The sequence below is a fragment of the Pristis pectinata genome, chromosome 34 (genome assembly GCF_009764475.1).
Source record: "Pristis pectinata isolate sPriPec2 chromosome 34, sPriPec2.1.pri, whole genome shotgun sequence".
NCBI lineage: Eukaryota > Metazoa > Chordata > Chondrichthyes > Rhinopristiformes > Pristidae > Pristis > Pristis pectinata.
In genome coordinates this window covers 19,502,068-19,525,024 of record NC_067438.1, presented here as the reverse complement: position 1 = coordinate 19,525,024, position 22,957 = coordinate 19,502,068, and positions in this window count along the sequence as shown.

Below are 22,957 nucleotides of genomic sequence, written 5' to 3'. Positions count from 1 at the left end.
AGCCCTCTCTGGTGTATTCACATCCGCTCTAAAGTGTGCGAACAGATGGGTACAGTCTTGAAGGAAAGAGTTTTTTTTCAAAATGCCCGCCGTATTTTCCCGAAACAGTCCCACAGACGGAGCCGCTCTGAGAGACAATTATCTCTCGCTAAGTTAGTATTCGATTTTTTAAAACCATGGCCTGGATTTCCAGAAATTTCACCATCAGGCGACGTCATCAGCCACTCAAATTCTGACCTTGTTTGCACAGACTCTGGTGGGACTCGAACCCAGAATCTCTGAATTGTTTGAGCACGCAACAGTACAAGTCCAACACGCTCTCCATTGCGCTACAGAACTTAGTGTCAACCCTTTTGATGCAGATTGATAAAGTTACGGTCCAGCAAATCGCTATTTGTCAAAGTCAAACTCTTGTCCGTTATCGTTTGTTCTTTCACTGAAGAAGCGACAGAACCAGGTTCGTCAATAACATTTTCCGAGCAATTGGACGGCACGAATTTCTGGTGAAGCACCTGGATTTTTCTTTTGAGTCGGTGAGATTCGCTTGCGTTTCTCCCACCTGCCTCGCTGAACACCTGCTCCAGAACCAGAAGATTTCAGGGGAATAGCCCCGGAGCAGTTCTCAGCGTGACGTCAACGTGAACACATCGCTTTCTCCTCCACGATGACGTCACAATTCTGGAATTCTCGCAAATTACGCGCGATGAAAGTAAAATACAGAACAGATTACAGTGTTTTCCCTTTTCAAATGAAACTACTGGACGATCTCTGCTTGGAGGAATTTCCTCTAATTCATCCCTTACCCTGACGTACTGACGCAACATCTGTTAGTGAAAAGACAGAAAGGACAGAAAATCGAATGAAACAAAGAAATGTGATGGATATTCCTTGAGGATGGATGGAGATGCTGGAGTATTGAATAAAAATTGAAGCGAAAGAACTCGGAGGAAGCTTGTCCAGAGGGAACTTGGGGTCCAAGTAATTACCAACTCCCTGGATATTGATGCACAAGTCGATAGGGCGGTAAAGAAGACACGCGGTATCCTTGAATTTATAAGTTGTGAAATGGAGTTCAAGAGTCACGAAGTTATGTTGTGTAGCGACTCACCTTCCGAACAAGCGAACCGGCTCGGCTGTCGTGTCGCGGGTCGTCGGTGTGGCGAGGCCCAAGTTGCCGTTGGGCCTTCGTCTTCCCCGAGCGACGGTGAGAACCCGCTTGCGGGAAAAGTTTGATGACGTAGTGCAATAGTCATTTCCGTTTTCGGTGGCCGGAACCGTTCCTCTTAAAAGGCCCTCGCAAGGTGGGCAAATAAATCAGTTTTTGTTCTGCAACCCATCGACTAGTGTCTTGCTTTCACATCGCAGTAGCAGCCGCTATATTGATGACCCCGACGGTCCAAACGGATTTTCGACCCGCACAATGAACGACAACGCAGCAGCCAACGCAGTGGCACTCAAGCTGCCCAACCTTTGGACGCTTCGCCCCAGCGCCTGGTTCGACCAGGCTGAAGGACAATTCCAACTTCAGCAGATCACCTCCGACTCCACAAAGTACTACCATGTGGTCAGCTCTCTGGAACAGGAGACAACCACCCATGTCGAGACTTCATTCAGTCTCCTCCGGAGGAGGATAAGTACCCGGCTTTCAAAGACCTTCTTATTCGGAACTTCGGCCTCTCCCGTCGAGAGCGCGCCGCCTGCCTGCTTCATCTCGACGGCCTGGGGGACAGATCCACATCGGCCCTAATGAACGAGACGCTTGCCTTGGCTGAGGAACACAAACCTTGCCTAAGGATCGAACAGACCTTACTCGAACAACTACCCGATGACATTCACTGCTGTTGGCCGCCGCAAATATAAGCAACCCACATGACGTACCTTACTGGGTTGATGTCCCGTGGAAGGCCAAACGAAAGAGCGGGTCGTCCGTCGGCCAAATAGCCAGGCCGCGAGCCCAACGCCTACCTAAACCAGTCCCAGCAACCAAGCAACCACCCCCCAGAAACACAGACGACGCCACTGGCGACCAGTTGTGTTTCTTCCCCTCAGAGGTGGGGCGCGGAGGTCTGTCGATGCCGCCCCATCCTGCAAGTTTCAGGGAAACGCCAGGGCCATCCGCCGCTGATGGCTACGGCGGCTGGCCGCCAACACAGCCTCCTATTCTTTCGGGACAAACAGTCCGGGCGTCGTTTCCTTATCGATACTGGAGCAGAGGTCAGTATTTTGCCCCTGACCGGCCGCGACACTCGTAACAGGCAATAAGGTCCTGTACTCAATGTCGCAAACGGCACGACGATACGGACTTACGGTACCCGTACACTTCAATTACAATTCGGCGGCAGCGGTTTTACCTGGACCTTTACCCTTGCCACTGTCGTCCGACCACTCCTAGGAGCCGATTTCCTTCGGGCTCACAAGCTGTTAGTCGACCTGCGAGGGAAGCGGCTAGTCCACTTAAGACCTTTCCAAATCTACCCCCTGGGAGAAGCCAACCTACCAGCCCCGCGCCCGGACTTCCATTTCCCTGTCTGGCGACGAGCTCACCAAGCTCCTAGCCGTGTTCCCACAGTTTTGGTACCTCAGTTTACACATTCTATGCCCAAACACGGGGTGCAGCACCACATTATTACCACAGGGCCACCCCTTCATGCTCGAGCACGACGACTACCTCCAGACAAGCTCCACCTGGAAAAGGAAGAGCTCCGTCGCATGTGAGGAGCTGGGGATCGCTCGCAGGTCAGACAGCCCCTGGGCCTCCCCCCACTGCACATGGTCTCCAAAGCCACCGGTGGGTGGTGACCCTGCGGCGACTACCGCAGGCTGAATGACACCACCACCCCGGACCGCCGCCCCATCCCTCACATCAAGGACTTCGCAGCGAACCTACATGTGGCCCACATCTTGTCCATGGCGAACCTCGTTCGGGGATACCACCAAATCCCGGTGCACCCGGATGATGTCCTGAAAGCTGCGATTATCACCCCATTCGGGGTCTTCGAATTTCTTTGAATGCCGTTTGGCCTTCAGAATGCCGCGCAGACTTACCAGCAGCTGATGGACGCCGTAGGCCGAGACCTGGACTTCGTGTTCATTTACTTATATGACATAATAATCGCCAGCCGTAACCGCCAAGAACACCTTTCCTATCTCCGCCAACTGTGCTCCCGTCTCCGTGATTTCGGCCTCACAATCAACCCGGCAAAGTGCCAATTCGGACTTGACTCTATCGATTTCCTCGGCCACAAAATTACCAGCGACGGAGCAACACCCCTACCCGCCAAGGTAGACTCTATCCGCCATTTTGCCCTTCCCAACACGGTCAAAGGCCTGCAGAAATACCTGGGGATGGTCAACCTTTACCTTAGGTTCATCCCTGAAGCAGCCCGTATCATGTGCCCTTTGTTCTCGCTGATGGCCGGTAAGGGCAAGGACATCGCCTGGAACGACGAGGCTGCGTCTGCCTTCGTTAAGGCCAACGACGCCCTGGCAGATGCCACGTTGCTTGTACACCCTAGGACAAACGTCCCAACCGCCTTCATCGTGGACGCATCCAACACCGCCTTTGGTGGAGTACTGGAACAACTAATCAAAGGCCGTTTGCAACCCTTTGCATTTTTCAGCAGGCACCTTAGACCACTCGAACTGAAATACAGTGATTTTGATCGGGAACACCTAGCGCTGTACCTGGCGGTACGGCATTTCCGGTACTTTTTAGAAGGCAGGCCTTTCACCGCTTTCGCTGACCATAAGACTTTTTCCTTCGCCTTCTCCAAAGTCTCCGATCCCTTGTCAGCTCGTCAGCAGAGATATTTGTCCTACATTTCCGAATTCACAACGGATATCCAACATGGCTCCGGAAAGAAAAAATGTTGTTGCTGACGCACTTTCCAGACCGGCAATCCACAGCCTGTCCCTGGGTGTCGATTACACGGCCCTGGCTAACGCACAGCAAGCCGACGGCGAGCTGCCCAGCTAGAGAACCGCAGTCTCGGGCCTGCAGCTCCAACATTTCTTAGTTCCGTCCAGGTCAGCAGACTCTCCTTTGCGACATCGCCACATCCACGTCGACCTCGTTGGTCCTCATCAGTTTCAAGAGGAGCCCGGTACCTCCTTACCATCGTGGACCGGTTCACGAGGTGGCCAGAGGCAACCCCTCTATCTGACATCACGGCTGATTCCTGCGTCCGGGCTCTGCTCACAACTTGGATCTCACGTTTCAGTGTTCCGGCCCACATTAGAGGGACACCCAGTTTACCTCCAGCCTCTGGTCTGCATTAGCGAACATGCTGCGGACGCAGCTGCACACAGCCACGGCCTACCACCCTCAATTAACCGGATTAGTGGAACGTTTCCACCGCCATTTAAGTCAGCCTTGATGGCCCGCCTGAACGGTCCTAACTGGGTCGACGAACTGCCTTGGGTCCTGCTCGGCATACGCACTGCCCCCAAGGAAGACCTCACACTTCATCAGCTGAAAGCGTGTACGGGGCGCCCCTGGTCGTCCCAGGCGATTTCATACCGCCCTTCGGGATCACGAGGAACAACCCACCGCAGTCCTGGAAGGACTGCGCGAGAGATTCTGCAACCTGGTACCGATTCCAACTTCTCGGCATGGTCAAGCCCCATCCTGTGAGCCCAAGGAACTACGAGACTGTAAGTCGTTGTCGTTCGCAGGGGCACAACCTCGGGCACCGTTGCAACGACCAAACGAGGGGCAGTTCCGGGTCTTCAGGAATAATGCGTCCACCTTTATTTTGGACATCGGGGGCAAGGAAGATGTCTTCACGACGGACCGCCTCACACCGGTACATTCAGATCTATAACAACCGGTCGAGGTCCCAGCACTGCGACGAAGAGACCTACCTCCTAAGTAACGGCTAACACAGCCCGCGGACCTTGGGGGCCCTATCGCCGGTTCTGACGGGGGTTACGTTGCGACTCACCGTCCGAGCAAGCGAAGCGGCTCGACGGTCAGGTCAAACGTCGTCGGAACGGCGAGGCCCAAGATGGCGTTGGGCCTTCGTCTTCCCCGAGCGACAGGGAGAACCCGCGCGCGGGAAAGGTTTGATGACGTAACCTATACGTCATCCGTTTTCGGTGGGCGGGAACAGTCTCTCTTAAAAGGCCCGCGCAAGGCGGGAAAATAAACCAGTTCTTCTTCTGAAACCCATCGACTAGTGTCTTGTCTTCACATCGCAGTAGCAGCCGCTACAATACACTGGATATCAGCTTCTCCTTTTCAAATTTGAAACTGAACTCAATCATGTTGTGATCACTAAATCCTAATCGTTTCTTTACCTTAAGATCCCAAATCACCTCCGGTTCGTTACACAGCACCCAATCAAAACCAGCCGATCTCCTGGTGGTCCCATTAATAAGTTTCTCCAAAAAGCCATCCAGTAGACATTCCACAAACTCTCCCTCCTGAGATTCACTACCTTCCTGGATCTCCCAATCCACCTTCATGTTAAAATCCTCCATAATTATCTTGACATTGTCTTTCTGATACACTTTCTATTTCCAAATGTAATTTATAGTCCCCATCCGGCTGCTGTTAGGGGACCGATATATAACTGCTATTATTGGTCTTTTACCCTTGCCATTTCTTAACTTCACCCATAAGGATTCCACTTCTTCTGACTCAGTGTCCCTTCTTTTTGTGGTTTTTATGTCATTGTTAACTATCAGGGAGACTCCACCCCCTCCGCCTACACGTCTATATTTCCTTCACGTTGTGTACCCCTGGCATTCAATCCCAATCACATCCGTACTTAAGCCATGACTCGGTGATTGCCACAATGTCATATGTTTTAATCTGTAGCTGTAGGTCATACATTTTATTTCTAACGCTCCGTGTATTTAACCATAGTACGTTTAGACCAGTATCTGCTACCGATTTTGCTGTATTTCTATTGTTCAGCAAATGATCCTGTCTTTTCACCACCTGCTTATCCCTCTTTCCATTTTCACTGCACACTGCCTTGGACTTGTTTCTATATATCTCTTTCTCTAACCTAACATCCTGGTTTACTTCCCCCTGCCAAATTATCTTAAGCCCTCCCCAACAGCTATATTAAACATTCCCGCCAGGTTATTGGCCCCCTTGGTGTTTAGGTGTAACACATCCTTTTTGAATAGGTTGTACCTTCCCCAAAAAAGGTCCCAGTGATCGAAGAATTTGAAGACCTGCCCCTGCACCAGTTACTCAGCCACGCATTCATCTGCCTGATCCTGCTATTCTTACATTCATTAGCACGTGGCACAGGTAGTAAACCTGAGATAACTACCCTGGTGTTCCTGTTTCTCAACTTTCTTCCGAGCTCCATGGAATCTTCCTTTAGGATCTCCTCTCTTTTTCTACCTATGTTATTGCTACCTGCATGTCCCACGACTTCTGGCTGATTACCCTCTCCCCAGAATATTCTGGACCCGGTCTGAGACATCCCGTATTCTGGCACTAGGTAGGCAACACACCCATGAGGTATCCTTATCGATTTCGCAGAGTATCTGTCTGTACCCTTATTACAAAATCCCCAATAACCACTGCATTTCTCTTTTCCCGCTGGACCACGGCACCAGGCACGGTGCCAAAGTTCTGTTTGCCGTGGTATTCCTCTGTCAGGTCGTCCTCTCCAACAGTATCTGAAATAATACACTGATTTTTGAGGGGGACTGCCACAGAGGTACTCTCCACATATTCTTTATAGCTTCTGTCTCTCTCCTCCTCACTCTCCCTAATCAACCAAAGATCATCGAGAAGCAGCTCCAGATCCCTAACATGATCCCAGGGAGCCGCATCTCAATGCACTTTTCGCAGATGTAGTCATCGAGGAGGCTGGTAGTCTCCCAGGGCCCCCACATCTGGCACTCCAAACATAAAATTATAAAGATACTGCTTATGGTACTGTCTAATGCCACTAAAATAAATAAGATAGTAACTTACCCTCGCTCTGTATATCTCACCTTTGACCTGTTCTCTCCGAAGCTTGTTAAGCCAATGCCTTACCAACCCTAACTCAGTCCACTCAGAGGACGAGCGCTCCGCTAGACTCTGCCTCTCTTTGAAAGGGGTGGTAGGTCTCTCCACTAATCAGGTCGCTCGCTCGCACTCGAAGCTCCGATGCTCCGTACACCGAGTGCACCGTGGAGCTCTAGTGGCGCAATCGTTTAGCGCGCGGTACTTATATGACAGTACGCAGTGGAGAAATGTCCAGACTGTGAGTTCGACCCTCACCTAGAGCACTTGTGCTTTTGGTGGCTGTTTCTGATGTGACTGAGATACTCTCAAACTCATCATCAAACTAAGATGTTTTATTTCCCGCTTTCCTTGTTAGACATACTGTTGATTGTTTGTTTTCAACTGAGAAAAGCTGAACCGCTCCACTGTTCTTGGTCTGAGCAATAGAGCGTGAGTTCACAAACGAGCTGAAGAGACCCCAACTTCATCACATGTAAGACCTGTTTCCGACAAAGCACCACCAAAGGCTGGCAGAAGGAACGGTGGTCATGAGATCATCTCAAATCTCTCGAACTCCCGTAGGTGCAGACACAGTCAGCTTCATCTCTGGTCATTCGACAATCTCGCTGTTTCGGGAATCATTTTGACGAACCGCGATAACGATTGGGTTTTTGAACTTTCGCCTCACAACTGCTCCTCTTTCTGAAGGTCTTAAACCTGTTCGCAACTTTGGAATTGACCTGGTTCTGGATTATGGCTTTGTTTTTTTCGCTGCCAACGCAGAAGCGATTTGCCCTGTTTTGTCCTTTCATTCAAATCTCTTCGCCTCACATCCTGTTTCTTTAACGTGTTGTTTCTTCTCAGGGTTGATTGTTTGTTTATCCAAATAAGTCATCAGTTTTCTTTCCCTGCTCGCTGCCTTGACCGCAATCCAAGTCACGAAAATGTTCAGCTGAAAACCCGACCATTCCTGAAACCTTGCTTCAGAAATATTTGACACAATCTACTTCCTCGTCACCATCGGTTCACCGGCTTTGTTGCTTACGAGCCTTTCATTGATGGATGCGGCCATTAAGCACCACCTTTATTTCTTCTGTGGCAGACCGACTTCGAAGCATGGAGACAGCTTGCTCCAGCAATGGGTTTAACGCACAAGCGAATTAACAGGGAAATGAAACCCAGACTTTACAATCATAAATGACACAAACAGCCTATATTGCGGTACTTACCTTTTTCATTTTTTCATGTGAGCGCTCCCCCTCTCTCTCTTACAAGCACGCACACACACAAACACACACACACACACACACACACACACACACACACACACACACACACAGAGTCGTTTCTCCAACAGTGTATCACCGTTCTCTACTTGTTTATTGAACAGAACTTCCATGCATTATGTGGAAAGTGTGGAACGAAAGGCAGTGAATCAGAGACCACGTTTTAAGCTGGTAGGTGGTGGTGTGACAAAGCGGTGTAAGGCGCTGGATTTAGGCTGCAGTCTCTGAAGAGATGTGCGTTCGATTCCCACCACTGTCAATCTACGAACTTCCAGCTGTGCGTTTGGTGAAGCTGCTCGCTGGGCGGACAGTCACAGATGACTTCCTCCAGTCTGACCTTCTAATTGAAATCGCCATCCCTTTGGCTGTTCCAGTAAACCTGTTCTGCTTCCGGTCCAGCACAGAAACACATTGGCAAAAGTTTTGCCGCTGAATTGGATGCAGATTGTCAAGTGGAGCCCACCAATGTGCGAGACGCCATTATTCCTGTCTTGCTGTTGCTCTCAGCACAACTTATTCCCATTCCCAACACAGTCCCTCGCTTCCTTGAAGCCAATCAAAACTTTTATTCATAAACTCAGCTAATGAGACCTGTCTTAGGAGGGCAATCTCCCTACCCCCCAATGTAGTATGAGAGCACAAGTTTGTCACGTGACCTTAACAGCACTGACCCCTCTGGTCGGACGACACCATTGGTTATCGGATCGGAAGAGACACCACTGTCAATCAAGCTTTGGCTCCACCCCATCCATCAGGCGTAGGTATAGGGATTGGCCTTGGAGAGCACCTTTGTTCCTGAACCTGTCAGACCATTGGCCTTCGCAGGTACCTCTGTCCTTGACCTCCAAGTCATTGGCCTGTCTAAATTACCTGTACGGGCTCCACCCAGCCTCCCAGCAATATATAGAGTGTTGCACTCCCTTGCTCCTTCCCCTTTCGACTGCCCCAGGAGTAGTGAGGTGACCCTGAAGAGACCACTGGCAAGAGTGTGTACTACCACGTGGTTTGTGAGCTTCTTAGTCAGAAACCAGGTACTGTTAGAGCCAATGTTTGTCTAGGTCAAGGTGTTCAAGCATTGTTGAGGCAGACAAACTTATCACTTGATAAGTTGTAACTTGTTTATTGTGTGTGTGTGTGTGTGTGTGTGTGCGTGTGTGTGTGTGTGTGTGTATAACTCATCTTCGTTGTGAATCCCCCTCACGATCGTGGTCTCCTGCGTGTGTGTGTGTGTGTGTGTGTGCGCGCACCTATCCCATTCATTCTGTCCCCGCGTTTGCCTTTGTAATTACACTATTTTTAAAATCCAATGCCTGTCACCAGAGTCCTCCGTCTTTAAGGTTCCAAAAGAATCTTTTCACACAATATTTGGCGCTGCGAGCAGGGTCCTGAAGATCTTGGCTGGACACAGACGCGGGCAGAATGTTTTGGAATTGGGGGTACGAGGCTAACGCAGATTTAGAGGAGAGAATTCCTGGGTAGACAGATGAGAGTGAGGGATATGGGAGCTTGGCTAGTATGCTGGCAAACCACGGTCTGCCAGTGGACTGGGCTGAGCAGTTATATCCACATGGTTAGAAACTGAGACAACACATGGTGACCCTCCTCCAGCCGTCAGGGTTTCCCAGTGCCAAAGGGAGTCCGAATGGTGCTGTCGAGCTCCTGGTGTCCCTCCTGAGGCGCCAGGTTGAGATTACTGGCCAGTTGCAGGATATCTGCCTACAGATGGAGAAAGAGATAGAGACCCTCCGGCAACGATGTTGACACTGCAGGAGGCAGTTCAAACAGCCCAGACCAGGGCTAATGACCTCGGGGTCCGGGATACATAGGTCGACTGCCGACTCTTCCAGGCACAGCAGACACAAGCCGCCTGCGAGGCTGGCTGGCAGCCAGACCAACAAAATTCGAGCTCTGGTCCGGCGCGGCTACGTTAAACACAATGCTAGGGGATGGGGATATATGGATGGATACAGACGAGGAGGAGGCGCCAGAAGACCAGGTGCTCGTTCACGCCCACACTCCACCCTGTGTACCCGAGCCCTCGCAGGCTCGACACGTCCGAATACGGTCCCAGGTTCGCCCCACAAGTGAGGGGAACGGGGATGAGGCCGCCCTAGGGAAAAATACACTGAGCTCCTCCGGGATCACAAGAGTTCCGAGATTTCTATATCAAGGAGCTAAGCCAGCTGACGGATCGGTACCGCCATCAGTCGGGCGAACACGTTCCCGCGTGGTAGCTCTGACTGTGGAATGGGGGCCTCCAACGTGAGCGTCTCCCACCAGGAGGAGTGCGCCCTGGGGAGCCTGTCCGATCAACAAATCATTAAAAATAACCTGCGGGCGCCACCGGGGATGACTGGGAATGATGTTAGCTGTGGAACCGGGTAGTGACTGCGCGAAGAACCCGATACCCTACCCTCCATGAATGGGATTTGTACGGGCGACCCCAGTGGAGTTCGGTCAGTGAAGGCACCAGGGTCATCAGGGAATGGGCGCCAGTGACAAGTATTTATGAGAGGGCCGGTGACCCGGACCTCTTAGAAAACACCACCGCAACCAGTATGCTAGAAGGTTACCTGGTCGCCACCGTGAGCCCTGGGTTGAGACCAGTGGTGCTGACCCTCATGGCAAAGATTAGTGGGAAGACTTACGGGTTGCCATCACTTTCCTGGAAGGGTTAGAGTACATGGAGCCGGGGCGCCCGTCCAGGCTCGCAGAGCAGAAACGAGGGTTGGTGATGTGATCCCCCGTCCCCCGCGCAATCGCCAGTACGCGCGCAGGTTGGACGGCGCCAGCAGAGACGGGGTCCCGACCTCCGCCTCCGCTATCCACGCGCCCTGGAAGGAGCTTTGCTGTGGGAAGTCCGACCATGGGAAGACCCAGAGCCAACTAAGCTCCAAGCCCGACTCAGGGGGCGCCGCCAACCGCCGGACCATGTGGGATTCCCCTGCCTCTGTCCCTCCCCCTTCCTGAAACTGTCTCCCCTGCGCTCACTGCTCAGCTCCTGAACCCGCTTCGACAGGAGATGTCCCATTTCAGCCAACATGAACCCTCACCCACAGAATGGCAGACCCCCAGTCCCCTCGGATAGGATGAAGGACAGGGTCCCCAACGTGTCTGCTCCGTCACCCTTCCGCGCCCGGGGGACCTGAGGCCATACATACTCATAGCGACACACTGGGGCAAGAAGTGTATGGCACTCGTCGACACAGGTGCCCAGTGCACCATCGTACCGGGGAGGCCCACTATTTGGAAGGGGCCGCAGATGCAGATAGAGGGGTTGGTGGGTACCCTTTTGCCCGCGAAGGAAGTCAATGTCCGCATGGTTGTCGGGAACCAACCTCCTCGAACTGTGGCCTTTTTAGTTTCGGACTCGCCTGAATGGATACTTGGGATAAATGTCTGAAAGGGACGGTCCCTACACACCAACAGAGGCAAGTTTACCTTTGGGGTCGCCCGAGCCACGGTGGTAGTTGGGGCGGCCAAATGAAAACCCGTTGTCGTCCCCCTCCCCTAAAGTCTTCTGCAGTCGGCAGTATAGGGTACGGGGGGACACCAAGATATCACAGAGGCTATTCAAGCCGTGCTGCGGGAGGGAGTCATTAGGCCTGCAACCTCCGCATTTAATATCCCTGTCCGGCCCGTCCGTAGAAAGAACGTGACTTGGCGCATGACTGTTGAATAGCGGCACTTAAACAATGCTGTTTCCCCGCTCCCCCACTCGTTTCCGCGGTACCCGATATAGTCACCCTAGTGGAGAATATCTCAGGGCGCCCAGACAAACCATGGTATGCCGTTGTGGATTTGGCCAATTCCTTTTTCTCCAACCCCCTTCACGACACCTCCCAGGATCAGTTTGCATTCACCTGAGACGGGACACAATTCATATTTAAACGTCTACTACAAGGGTACATTCATAGTCCAACGATATGCTATGGGTTAATCTCACGGAATTTGCAAACCATGCAACTCCCCCAATGGGTGGTAGCCACCCTTTACATTGATGACGTACTCCTGCAAGGACATTCCTAAGCCATTGTTGCAGAAGACATTAATATGGTAATATCCTCTTTCAGAGAGCCGGACATTGATACGGAAAGGTACAAGGCTCAGCCCAGGATGTATTTTTCCGAGGGATCCGTTGTCAGGAAAGCAGGAGAGACATTCCTGGTTCTGCACGGAACAAGATTTCAAATTTTGCCGTCCCCACTAACAAGACCGACACACAGAGGTTCTTGGGCCTCCTTGGCTACTGGCGGCAACATATCCCCCACCTCACTACGCTCCTGAGACCCCTCCATAGGGTTTCTAGGGTAAAAGGCCACCTTTTCCTTGGGGCCTGTACAGCAAGCTGCCTTTGAGACAGTGAAGCAAGCTGTGGAGCAAGCCCAGCCCGTTGCGCCCCCCCCCCCCAGGCAGGGGTCCCTTTTGAAATACAGATCTCCAGTAGAGAGTCGGTTGCTGAATGGGCCCTCTGGTAAAAGGCCCAACGGCGCAGAGTACCGCTCGGCTTCTGGACCAAGTCACTGCCTAAGGCCGCTACTAGCAACAACCCTTTCGAGCGCCAGCTGCTGGCCTGTTACATGGCGCTCCTAGCAACCGAGCACCAAACTGGTACAGACCCCGTGTTCCTTCGCCCCCCACCTGCCCATCGTGTGATGGGTCAAGTCCTCTGACTCCACTCACAAAGTCGGCTGGGCCCAGACGTCCTCGGGAGTGAAGTGGAAGTGGTACGTCGCGGACCGGGCATAACCCAGTCCGTAAGGGGTTAGCCACCTCCACGAAGAGGTCATGTCCTTTCCCCAGTCTCAGGATACACTCCCGGACATACCTGAGATCACGCCCGCCCCCGTCTCCTGGGGCCAACCTGTCGACTCGCTTGACCTCGAGCAGAAACTACACGCCTGTTTCACAGACGGCTCCAGCCGCTGCAAAAACGTGAAACAACATTGGAAAGTGGCGGCACTTCATCCCGCCACGGGGAAAACTAACAAAAGAGGGAGCGGGAGGGTCCAGTCAATTGGCCGATCTAGCGGCGATGACACTCGCTTTACAGAATTCCACCGGGCCAGTCCATATCTACACCGACTCTTGGACGGTAGCCAACGGTATGGAGGTGTGGATGGCACTGTGGCACGTAACGGGGTGGGAAATTCACGGACGCCCCTTCTGGAGGCAGGAACACTGGCGCTATATTTAGGATCAAGCGGCCCAGAGACACATAACAGTCCACCACGTGGATGCAAATACACATAATAATACCCAGGAGGCCATGCATAATGTTGCTGTGGACCAGGCTGGCCATATATGTTGCGATACCCCGGATGAGACTGACCTCAGCGCCCTAGCTGCATGGGCACACCGTAAGTGCCGTCACCTAGGGGCTGATGATACGTGTCGCTGGGCATAACAGTTCGGAGTCGCCTTCACGGTGGACCAGTGTAAGACCACTGTCGTAAACTGTCCCACCTGCCAGCAGGTAAAACCACAAGTTTGGCTGACGGGGCTACCGTGTCACATTCGCCGCAGCACGGGAGCCGGTCGCGTGTGGCCGGTAGAATACATCGGACCGCTCCCACGCCATAACAAAAAGCAATACTCCCTAACGATGGAGGACACATACTCGGGTATCCTGGTGGCGGTGCCCTGTGAGAGGACAGCACCATCAAAGGATTTCAGTACCTCTCCTCCAACGATGGAGTCCCATGGGAGGTAGAATCTGATCAGGGCTCGCATTTCGCGGAGGCCAAGGTACAAAACTGGGCGGCGGAGGTGTGGATCTCCTGGCTGTTTCATATCCGCTACTATCCCCACCCATCGGGCCTGCTAGAAAGAATGAACGGCCTGTTGAAGGAAACGATACGTACGCTGACGCCTTCCCGCACACTACACGGGTGTTCGGCAATGCTGCAGCAGGCCGTCGATCAGCTCAACACACGGCCCTTTGGCCAAGGGGGTTCTCCATTATCCCGCTATTTGGCTTAATCACCACCACCCAACTTGCGAGACCCAGAATCCTCCGGGACCGAGGGTCGGGGTCCGCAGTCACAAGGCCCCCCTCATAAGTGAAAAGTGGTTGCGCGCGGCCCAAGGGACACTCGTTGGGTTCCGATTCCGGGTGGAACTAACCTGTCCTTTCTCCATATCGGACACCTGACCCGCTGGGAATGAGCCCCGCCCTCGCCACCGTTCTACTGGATGATGGCACTTCTCCACCCCTCCTCCTGCTGACCACGATGATTGGCATGAGACGTCTGCTTGAACAATCCTCGAAATTACATACGAATTTACAGCGCCTCCAGTATATCGGACTGTTGAATATGTCGAACTGTTGGATCTACCTCCAAATCCCAGCACATGCCGGTGAAGCTCTGCCATTGACAAAGATTCCCTTGGACACTCCTGAAATGAACTGTTTACATGGAATTTTTTTTCCCTTTCTCTTCTCCTGTTGCGCCTGTCGGGTTCGGTATACCGGGTTTCGGGGGGGGGGACCGGACGGCAGTTCCCCACCAGTTCCACCACCACTGCAGCACATTATTTCCAAAGGTTCCCAGTGGTGTTTTTGTTTCAGGAGCTGGTATTTCCCTTCGTACAATCTGACGTCCACGAGAGTCCCGGCCCTCAGAGCAACCTACAGCCGATGAGTACGCCAAGTAAATGCTGGTGTAGACTCCAGAATGAGCACAATTCCACCTTTTCAGTTTGCCATTGTGAGTGTGAGCGAGACTGGTATACGGGTGCCTCTATGACCACTACCGATGGTGTCACTGCGGGGTTCCCTGAACTCTAAACGGGACCCACTGTATTTGCGTCTACAGTTCCTACCCGTGGCTCCCCACGGGCTGGTACGGTTGCTGTTTTCCAGTGTTTGGTGTACCCTGACCAACGCTCGATGAACAGGGGCAGTACCCGGAATAAAGCAGGTACAAGGACAACAGGGCGATCGCGGAGGCGGAGAGGCTCTAGATGAGAGCCTGCCCCCCGTATTGCACAGCCAGACTGTCCCATGAGAAACAACGACGGAAGCGGAGCAAGATGCCGTTAGGCTGCTCGTCGGGTAGAATCGGACGGCCTGGATGATCCACTTGCTGTGTATGGTGGTACATGTGCTGTGATCGCTAAGGAGTACTGCACTCTTATCTCTGATAACCCCAGGAACACCTCCGACCTGGCTGCTCACTTCAGGGACTCGGTGGTCAATACTCAGAATCCAGCGACCAGCTCCTCCAGCAAGACACCTTATGAGGAAACAGGTGGCCGTTTGGGTCACTGGAGAATGTTGGGCAACTGTCACCCACTGGGCCACTGCCATCGTTTTCGTTGTTGTAGTTTTTTGTACTTTCTGCAATCCTTGAAAGTTACTAGTACAACATTTGACACATAGCTATTTCCTTAGTTGTATCTGTCCCTTTGATTGGCGGGTTATAAAATTTCCGAGGGGTGAAATGCAGTATGAGAGCACATGGCTGTGACGTGACCGTGACAACACTGACCCCTCTTGTCGGAGGACGGCATTGTTTATCGGATCGGATGTGACACCACTGTCAATCAATGTTTGGCTCCACCCCACCCATCAGGTGTGGGCAGAGGGAGTGGTCTTGGAGAGCGCCTTTGTTCCGGAACCTGCTTGACCATTGGCCTTGGCAGGAACCTTTGTTCTTGACCTCCAAGTTATTGGCCTGTCTAAATTACCTGGCCGAGCTCTACCCAGCCTCCCAGCACTATAAAGAGGGTTGCACTCACCTGTTCCTTCTTCTTTCGAATGCCCCAGGTGTAGTGGATGACGCTGCAGAGACCACTCGTAAGTGTGTGCATAACCATGTGGTTTGGGAGCGTCTCGATTAGATTCCAGGTAGTGTTAGGGCCAATGCTTGATTGGGTCAAGGGATTCAGGCATTGAAGTGGTCATCCCTTGAGAAGCTGAACCTCGTTTATTGTGTGTTTGTGTGTGCGGGTGCGTGTGTGTGTATCTCATCCTCGTTGCGATTGCCCCTCACGTTCGCGGTCTCCTGCGCGTGTGTGTGAATGTGCATCTGTTCCCATTCATGCTGTCCCAGCGTTTGCCTTTGTGAGTAAACAGCTTTTAAAATCCAAAGCCTGTGCCCAGAGTCCTCCATCTTTAAAATCCAAAGGAACCTTTTCACACAACAATCAACACTCAACCCTCTTTCAAATTTGGAAGAGATATTGTTTTAAAATCTCCCCACTTTTCTGCTTCTAGCTCTGTTTGAACGGAGGCTTTTCCCCTTTGAATTCACCCCTTCGTACCTTTTCATGCTTCTTCTTTCTCAAACGCCTTCTCTGTGTCGTTCTTCAAATGTTCCGTCTTTAAAGGGAAATGTGAAAAGAGAAATTTCTGTCAATTTTCAGCAGGCCAGTGGTGGCTTTCATCGGCTTTCAGAATGAGAAATAAACAGTGATAAAGCGGTGCACTGATCCAGTCAGCGTAAAGTGAAAACAAAATGGTCAGCATTCCATCGCAAAGCTGCTTGGGGAATTTATGTTCCACGTCACATTTCAGAAATTACATCCTAGTTTCCACATTGAAAGATGGAAACATGTAGTGGGGACGATTCCAACGCTATTCACACTTCCAATTCACTTCTCACGTGTTCTATATGATCAGTTTTCTGGCCTGCTACTCCATGTCCCCTTTAAAGGGAGAACCTCTCCAACCATTCCACTGACATGCTGAGCTTTGCAATAAGATTCCGTTTCGAATCTACCTCGCATTACAAAATGTGTCGCTACAATTTGTATAACATGTTCCTTTTGCCTCAGGCAGTATAATTATCCACTATATAATGCCCCTGGTTTGCAGATGAGTGTTTGCGTCTGGTAGGCATTGACTGGAATGTAGAAAATAAAATGGGATCAATGAAGGTCTGTGTGATTGTTCATCTGCTGGCCAGTACGGACTCGATGGGCCGAAGGTCTATTTCCACGTCCCATGATTCGACAACTACCAAGAAAGCCCGAACAACTCACGCGTCGCCCCTCCGATTACCATCCTCGTCGTCCACAAATTTAGCCGCCACATGACTCAGTAACGTCCTTCAATGATCTTCGTTGCCGAGGTGAGGGGAAGTGAAGAGATTGTCGGACATTGGTGACGCTCGAATCCGTGGGGAGAAAGCTCAGAGACACCGGTGAGTTACCCGCGAGGTGTGGAGGGTGATCCTGAAGGGACCGATGGAAGCCAGAGTGACAGAAATGTTCTATTTCCCTACGTTATTTATACAGCACAGAGCACATTCCCCAACCGAAAGAGGAGAGCAATGACGGGCCAGACTTTGTGTTTGTTGCTTGCGGCAGAATGGGCTGTAATTCACGGGAATACAACAGGCTCTGTCAGTGCTCAGCAGCATGCAAAGTAGATGAAGTGTTGGACGCTCCCCGTTGTTTCTGTGGTATAGTGGTGATTACGTTCGTATCACACGCAAGTTCAATCTGGGCGGAACTATTGTTGATTTGTTTTGTGCTCCAGCTGCTGAGACGCACGTGACACTCGGCCGTCACATGAGGATTTACAAAAAAACTGCCTAAAACTCTTGCTGCACATGTGACGAGAGAAAGGCTGCATGCACACAGTCGAGGTTGGTAAAATGACCGTGAGAGGACTCAAACCTGTAAACTCGTGATGCCGTCACGTGAAACACCGAAGACAGGCACGTTATCCATTGGGCCACCCAGTCCGTCGTTTTCAGGAACCGAGGAAAAAGCATCATGAACGATGCCAGGTCCGGGGTTTGTGAGAAAGTGAGAAGAGATGGGGCCCCTTTTTTTGAAGCAAACAGGAGAAAAGCCGGTTTTAAGTGTTCCGTCACATAGAATGTTTCCGCGAAGGAAACAAGAGAATTAGCAGATGGAGCGGAGTTTTCATCGCGGCTCAGAAGTTGGAAGGTTCATGTGTTTTGTCTTGTCCATTCCTACTAACAGATACAAGGAGATCATGCTGGCTCGGTGATGTGCCTGGAATGAGTTGTTTCGGGGTCGAAACGAAATGTAAGTGAAGCGGTCCACTTGAGGCAGACATCACCTTCCCTTCTCCCTGGGTCATCAGAAGCACCACTGGTTCCCCTTGTTTATGTCACTATTGTTATGACGATGATGTACTCAGCGTCCAGGTTCCCAACACTCTGAGAAAGAATACAGTGCATGTGGCCGGGATTCGATAATTAGCTCGTGATTTCTCTCCACATTCCCTCATTCCTCCTTTGGAATCCTCGTTCAAAATCGCCCACCGCTACACTTCCACCACACGAGACATACAGTGTTTGAAAATTGCAATAAATGAGAACTTGGTGAATCTCTGGAATTCTCTGCCGCTGGAGACTGGACTATGAGATATTGAAGGTGCCTCAAAACAGTTAGCTCGGTGTTCTGATCGCTTCCTGCGAGTATTGCTCGACTTGGGTGATCCTTGCCCTGTAACAACTGTGGCTTTTAATTTCAAATCTCCACCTCATTCACACGAGTTTTGCTCACTTAATATCGGAGGTCATACTCACCTGGCCAACTTATTCACATGGCGCCTGCATTACAGATTGTGCTCCGTCGGACCGTCGGAGGTGCTCATTGGTTCCATCGCCTACTTGGATATTCTTGCAACACACGTGCCTCCAAAAACAACATACTGGCATAAAACTTTGATGCGGGGGTCACTGGTAAAGCTGGCAATTTCTTCTGAAATAGTCACATGCAAACTGCGGACCTGAATCCAAAAACGGCGGAGACGGTCTAAAGTCATTTGAGGTGAACAACGGAGAACAGAGACAATATAAGAAGACGTGAGCCAGGAAACCATTCGGCCCTCTGGCCCCAGCACTGCATTGATATTCACGGTTGGTCGTTCACCCCATCCATTCCCTGTTCCCGAAGGTTACCCTCTGACTGAGGACAAGGTCGGTGACACTTTGCGTCACTCTGCGTATCACTGACGACAGAACAAGTGTTTCTACGATGGACCTCTCAGGTTTAGAGGTTGAAGCTGTCATAATCTCGTCAGGCGGTGAGGTGGTGCCGAACCCTTTATGTACACTTCAGCAATGATATTTTAAGCAGTGAAACATGAAGGAAGAAATACTTCTCATTGTCCATGTCAAGCGAAAGTGTTTTCCATGTGAATATCGAAGAAGGAGTGGAAAGATTGAATGAGAACGAAATAAAAGCTTCTTGCTTTCGTTGGCCCATTTGAAACACCAATATCGTCTCCAACGTAAGGCGAAATTTCAGTGGACTGAGAAAGACGTGTTTTGAGCACAAAGTTGTGTTAGAGTCGTGATACATTTCGTGTAATTGGCAGAGAGATACCACCGGAGTGCCAACTGTGTTGGGCAATTTGATGTGATCCAGATGATAGGTGGTGAAGGCAGATGTTGGGGTGAACATTGTTACTCGACCACGTGGTGACCTAATGATTTTTAATGTTAGAGGGCTGTTCACTGATTACACATTAGATTGCGTGCTGAACATTCCCAGTTCAAAGGGATTAATTACAACTTGTTTGTTCAGTGACAGTGAAAGACATCTGTTTAATGAGTTCCAGATGTCCCACTGGTGAGGTTCCCCTTTTCTGTTAATATGGGAATCTTATCCATGTTCACTACAGAATTTCCTCCGACATTGACAGTAATCGTCTCCCCGAAATCTGGAAGATGCCCCTTGATTTCCAGATCATTGAAAATTTTTGTGATGCCCAGAAGATATACTACCCAGTCCTGGCTGCTCTTGGGATTCTGAGTAAGTCAGTAAATCGGACGTTTGTGCGATAAATTACCTTTAACTGAGCAACTGTATTATCCAGTTAGTCCTAAAATGCGGAGGTACGATCCATCTAGTACCTACTCTCGGTGTAGAGCTGTTGACACTCCGCAGGTCCTTGCTCTGATCGTTATATTCACACTTCCGTTGTCCAGGTGCAAATGACCTGGCACGTTATTCTTTTCTCACTGCCATATGATTTGACGGACACCAGCCATTGTTGGGGTGGACTGCATGTTTGAGCTGAATCATTTTGTTGAGATGAGACTGGAGTGTTTGTGTGTGCACTGTATCACTGAAAGTCGCCAGGAACAGGGATTTCTACCTCATGGATAAGTTCAGAAGGGAAGTGGATGGTTGACAATTGTCACCCTGATCCAGTACCAGTCATGCATTGCACCAATGTACCGAATGTCTCCTGTTCTGAAGCAGTTGATGTCCTGTGGAGTTAACACAAGATTGCAGTTATCATTTCAGATGTGTTTACTTGTCTTTTTTTTATTGTTTTCTGGATCGCTTTCATTTTTTTTTATTTTGGAAGAGAACAGGCTGCCAGGGCGACTCGGAACAGCTGGGGAATGCTTTATGGAGAGATCACAAATGGTTCTCTTGCAAATCCAGCTCCATCACCATGCAATTGGGTGTATTTGTTGTTATTGGAATACATTGAATCTTCTGTCACTTTATTAATACAGCCATTCTGCAATTCATGGATAGCTGGTATAATTTCAATTGTAATCCCATTTTAATTGAGTCAGGCATCCAGAGTTATGCCATCTAAGGTGGGCAAGACCAACTTGAACGTACAAAGGCGAAATAAAATCTCCAACAGTTTCCGGAAAATTATGTTCGTACCCAAATGAATGGGATCATCTTTAAAATGAAAGTCAACAACGGTAACTTGAGAGTATGCATGTGCTAATCTCCTACTTCAAAGCAGGTATCAACATTACTTGGTTCAGACTAACTTTGGGAGTGTGATTGACACAATAAATCCAGAAAAAATTCCCATCCCGTTCGGTTCAAGTCTTCATACCTCAACTACAGTATCTACAATTACACAACCATGGATGGATAAACCTTTGGGTTTGCTTTGGATTTGAAAACAGGTAATATTATATGTGAATAGACATGGGGAGAATGGCATCCTCTTTACCACGTTGCTGGCCAACACTATAATTTAATTTTATCACGAGGAGCTTTGTTTCTTCAAGAACTTTATTCCAGGAATGCTGACACTGCACTCATTATAACATAGAACCATAGAACCATACAGCACAAAACAGGCCCTTCGGCCCACCATGTTGTGCCGTCCCGTTATTTTGCTTTCTAGTTCGGTTTTCTCAGAGCTCACCTCGTGATGATTTTGGTCCTGTCTTGGGGAAAGTGCGGTCCCTCCAGATGTGTCACCCGCTACCTGGTGGTCATGGCAGCGGCGGATCTACTGGTCGAATTCCTTGATTTAATATTGAGGCAGATTCCGTTTGCTCATCACATGCCTTTTGTGTGGTCCATCCCCGCGTGTAATATAGCCGTCCTGCTTCATGCCGTTGCTGACTGTTCCGTCTGGTAACCGTCGTGTTTACCAATGATCGATTTGTAGCCACTCGTTGCCAAAAGCTGAAATATCGCTTTTCGACCGAGAAAATAACAGCTCTGGTGCTGGGAACGGTAACTGCGCTCAGCTGTACGAAGAAAGTTTTCTGGTGTTTTATGTACAGACCTTGGTACAAGTTGGTGGGCACTCCTTGGTCCTTGGTTTTGTTCCACGGATGTCGGTGCAATGACGTCAATGTTCTTTCAAACTCCTGCTCAGCCCCACGGCAACCAGTTACTTTCCTCTTCACCCGATCCCCTCTGTGCATCGCTCACTCACTTAACCCACTGGGCCTCGCATTCCCTTCCCCACTGGTCCCACCTGCCCATCATCTCTCATGCATCTGCTTCCCCTGATGACTTTCCTTAGTTATTAGATTCCAGAACTTGCAGCAATTTGTTTTTTTTTACTTCTCACCTTCCAGCCATTGACGCTACCTACACTCACCTCTCCCCCTACCTGGCTCCATCTTCCCATCATCCCACTCATCCCCGAATTACAACCATCACCTACCAGCTCTTATCTTGCACCTCACGCTCAAATTTATGTACCGGCTAATCCACACCACGACATTTTCATTCCTGATGCAGAGTCGCGGCCCGAAATATCAACAGTCCTTCGGCCCCCACAGATTTTGCTTGATTCGCTGAGTTCCTCCAGTTGCTTAGTTTTGCACCACAGTAATAGCAAGCTGGGTGTCTTTTGAGACATTTTTAGGGCGTTCAAGGTTGAAAGGAGCTGTAAGAAAAAATACAGTCAGTACCCAAAGAAGGCGTCACCTCACTCACGCCATGAGAAAATGAACAGTGCCTTCCCTTGAAAAATCGTTTTAAAAATGTTGTCGAGCATTCTGTTGCGGCAAGAGTATGTGAACTGTGGGACTGGTTTTGTCGCTTCTTCAGTGAACGAACGAAAGGGACCAGTAAAGAGTCTGCGGTTGACAGAATGCGATGTTCTCTTCAGTAACGTTATCTTTATGCACCAAAGGGGGTGACTGTGATCTCTGTAGCGTAATGGACAGCGTGTTGGACTTCTAATAACATGTGACCAAGTAATTCAAAGGTTATGGGTTCGAGTCCCAGCAGAGTCGGTATTTTGTCCAAATTGGTTCCAAAGATAGACAAGATCCGAATTCGAGTGGGTGATGACGTCATCTGACATCGGATAATATCGGAAATCCAGGTCATGGTTTGAAATAATCGAATCGTTCGCGATGACGGACAGGAGGTGACTATTTTCTGTCCGAGTCTGTGGAACTGTTCGGAAAACTTCGGTGAACAGAAGTTTATTTAAACTGAGCAGCACCAAAAACACTCACGAATGAGGAAGCTTTAATTACAGAAATAAGTGAAG